This window comes from Scardinius erythrophthalmus, assembly GCF_964197995.2.
Source record: "Scardinius erythrophthalmus genome assembly, chromosome: 4".
Taxonomy (NCBI): Eukaryota; Metazoa; Chordata; class Actinopteri; order Cypriniformes; family Leuciscidae; genus Scardinius; species Scardinius erythrophthalmus.
Genome location: NC_138224.1, coordinates 19,921,095 through 19,925,695, shown reverse-complemented (window position 1 = coordinate 19,925,695; position 4,601 = coordinate 19,921,095).

Here is a 4,601-nt window from a genome sequence, read left to right as displayed (position 1 = left end):
TGAAATTTTAAGTGACATATTTGCATGTTCATAGATTCTAGATATGTTAATTTATCTTGTTCTAATTGATCTGTTTACATTGTTATCTTGTTATATTTGTATATGCATTTTCTCATTTGTCTCTGTTATTATATTGGTGACTGAAGCACTATAACATTTTATATACCATTTCTATAATTAATATAATATCTGACATATTTGAAATGTTTCCTTTAATTCAAATGTATTTCATCCTGTTGCATTAAAACATATTATTCTTTATATATATATATATATATATATATATATATATATATATATATATATATATATATATATATATATATTTTTTTTTTTTTTTTTTTTTTTTTTTTTGATTTAGGACTTTTTCCCATCTATTCTTTGTTGCTACTATGTTATTACACTATATAAGTGGACACCACCTCCAAATACTACAACTAACTAACTGATAAGAACAGTTTTTAATACAGATGCACAATCAAGATATTGCTTGAATATTTGTTAATGATATTTCCTGTACTGGGAGTTCAATCTCTCTTTTTCTTCCAGTTAGTCATTAGCTTTCCTCATTTGAGCCTCTCATCCATGTAATCTGAAGGGACATTCAATTAACAGATAATGTCATGTGATGGCTTAGGGGTGTATCACTGCCTGTCATAGCACAAGGGAGGGGCTTAATGGAGGAATTTACTCTGGGGGACCAATAGGAGGCGGCTCTCAAAGGGTGGAGCGTCTAGGATGGTTTCTGGACATTGCAAGTTAACCAAGTTCTTATGGTTAATTATTAGCCCTATATTTTGACACTGTTTGTTAAATATGTATGTTCTTGATTCTTTTAGAATAAATCGCTTAAAAAGTGTGCTTGCGCTATCTTTCTTTAAAAATAAATGATGGGTTATTTTACAGTATCTGTGCTTAGGCTTTAACTTCATTGTACTTACGTAAGATAGTATAGCTAGTTGATGTAACTTTATAAAACAATGTAGTTGATATTACTTGGACTTAATATTGTTTAATATTTAGGGGTATGATCAGGTTTAGTACATAGTTATTGAATACATACACATGTAGAACAGGACTGTAAAAAAGGGTTACTTTTTATTTTAAGGTGAAACATGAACCTGAAACAAAAACAACCGTGACGCTGTGATCATACATTTAAGTGCTGAGTTATATTAATAAACTATTGAGAGTGAGGAGTCACGTGCCGACTTGGGTTGATTTGGGCGGGGTCTGAGCCTGTCGGCCATGATGGAAGGAGACGCTATCGGTTGCCAGGGGCAACGCCTTCAGAACTACACAGAAGCGCGACTAAACATTCCAGAGCTCTTTCATTTTTGCGCATTTATTAGGCTATTATTATTAGGCTATTTATTATTTCAGCGGGACACAGACTGATCTACGAATACGAAAAAGAAAAGGAAGAAAGTAAAGCAATGCAAAAAGATAAAGCGAAAGAAAAGGGACCTTACAGGAACAAGCTCACACTAAGCGCAAAACAGCGGTATTTAGAGAAGATAACATATAATTCGTCTTGTGTTGACCTAACGGGCGATCTTTGGTCTTGTGAATCTTGTTCCCTGGCCAAACTGAGGGCTAAGTGAAATTTCATAACTTTATATTTAGGCTATTTAACTTTACCGTTGTTGTAATATTAGACTAGAGCGCTGACTTTGTATGTTTGACTGAATCGTTTGCTTTATTTCTTATTGTATAGCTTCTTGTACTTTTTACTTATAGGCTACTTACTTTTATAATGGCTATTATTGATAAAACTGAAATTCAACAAAAAGAGACAGGGTTTAGTTTTTTTATTATTATTTTTTTTTATTACAGTGATGATCAGAGTACAAATGCACATTATATATTGCCTGAACCATATTAATAAGTTTAATATTTTTAAAATTTAAACGGAAAGAACAATTTAAATATAACAATTTAAAAAAAAAAAGTTTTGTTATAAATATGCTAACGTTACATGTAGTGAATATAATAAATATGCGTTGCCTGAACCACATTTGTGTAATGTTTAAGATTTCTTTAAATGAAAACGAAAAGAGGCAGTGTAGTGTTTTATAACATATTTCGTTTTATTGTTCCCTAAAATGTACATACAGAGTGAGATAACCGGAGTAGCAGAGCGAGCTAAGTGACGCGCGTCCTCGGGAGTCATTCTCCTGAGCTGCACTTGACATTGAAGTCCGAACTTTGCGTACTTGCTATTGAGAAATGCCTAATGTCGGCGCTTGGCTTCTTGTGACAAACACTGGAGCAGTTTTTACTTCCAGGCATGGTAAAACAGTGCGGAATTGCGAAAACCTCCTCTACTACCGAGTTAACAGCACACGTAAACAATGATGTTTTGCCGCTGGAATCCTGCCAACATGGCGGATCGAGGGGAGGGGCTCTATACCGTGACGACAACTCCTCACTCTCAATATGTACTTGCTATAGGGTTAGGATTAGGTTTTGGTTTGGTTTAGGTTTGTTGCATGTAATTATGCATAATTTATTAGTATACATGTAACATATGAAGAGTTCAGATGCCAAAGCCTCTAAGGGCCATCTGAAATGTTCCTCTAGAATGATCATTTTTATCAAGCTCGTAAATTTAAGTTCAATAATTTCACTTAAATGGCAATGCAAATTACCTATTAATTGTCATTTAAGTGAAATTACTAAACTTAAATATACAAGCTTTATAAAAATTATCATTCTAGAAGAAAATTTCAGATGGCACTTAGAGGCTTTTGCATCTGAACTCTTCATATGTAACAATGACTCTGTAAAATATTATTTTTTATCATAACATTATAGAGTAACACGTGGAAATAGTTTTTGAGGCAATTATTTTAGTATACTATAATGCCATACACAAATACATGACTATACATTTAACATTATTTTACTGTCCCATTATGAAATGTCCCATTAGATCTATTACAATTTTTCACCATATAGCGTTTGGAAACTATAAGTAAGAGAATTGCAAAGTGTTTTATTTTTACAGTGATCTACCATTTTACAGTGTGCACAATAGTTAAAGACATTTAACACTTCGCTTCACATCGTGATCCCATTACCACCTCGGATGTGCATTATTTTTCTAATAATTCAATGGCCTTTCGTCAATTATTCCTTACGTAATATACAGGAACGATAAGACTATAAAATGCACTGACCGCTCTGGATCTTTGTCCAAATCCTCTGTAATCTCTGTGTTTTGTACGCCTAATGCAACTTTTATGACCGCAATCTGCAGTGAAAAATTCATATTAACTACACTTGGGGGCATCATTCTCTTTCCAGACAGCATACATTTTCTACAAGAGACCTGATCTCAAAGTGCAGCAAGAAATTGGAATTCCACTCAATGAGGCTCTTAGGAGGGACAATTTGCTGAAGGTGCAAAATTGCTGCAGGGTTAGTGGCAAATCACACAACACTGTCATCTGAGCATCTCTCATTCCCTCCCTCTTGTCTCTCAAATACACACGCTCTCCTTCTCTTTGCAGGTCCTGTGATGTAGATTTATGTCCCCTGTCACAGTATTAAAAGATGAAATTCCTCAAAGTTGTCCTGCTATCTGTGCATGCCAGGGACCCATGCAGCTCAATAACCTCTGCATTGATTTAACGCATCTGCAGGCCACACATGCACAATGAGAAGTTGTACACAACCTCTAACACTGCAAACAAATCGTCTTCCCAATGAGTATTTGTGTCTAATTATGCAGTATTTTTTTTTTAAATCCTTAAAATGAGATGAATCAATTTGAAAAAAAACATTCCTCTACGTTCCTATATACAATTCACTGCAGTTTCCAGCTAAAATGAACACTAGTGCCAGTAAAACACCAACAACTTGTGCTTTTTTTCAGACAAATTATGATTATCCAACGCATTCTCATCCTAGGGCGTCATATACTGACGCTTTTGACATTTCGTCCACATCCAACACACATGGCACCCTTTAGCGTCAATATGAGATGCAGATAGCTTTGTTCGGTTATGGGTAGGTTTAGGTCTGGGGTAGGGTTAGGGTTAGACCGCTAGGAGGCGCCTTCTGGCCCATATCTATCTGCGTCTCATATTGACGCTAAAGGGTGCCATGTGCGTTCGATGTAGACGAAATGTCAAAAGCGTCAGTATATGATGCCTTGGGATGAGAACGGGCTGGATTATCACAAAAAGAGCTCAAAGACTTGTAGAAGCAAGCGGAAATAGCATGGTTGCTTCAGTAAACTCGTTTTTATCTCACGTTTGCTTTTGTTAACAGCATCGGTTAGGTTTACGACAGGGCTTAGTATAGGTGGTACGTTAATGAAATGAACGTTCACATTGGCTGGTCATGCATTACAAGATGTGAACAAGCAAACTGAATGGGTAGTGCACCATTTTTGGTTGTATGTTAACAGTTTCCCCCTATGTAATCACGTTTTGTTGTCACCATGAGCCTCGCAGGTTCATTGTGGGGTGTAATTAGCCTCTATTGATTTGAGGGCAGCATACAACAAAGTGATGAAAACCAATTCTGACAACTCCAATTCTGTGCCTGTCGCTTAACGATTGCAGGCAATGACAAACCTAATGTGAATAACC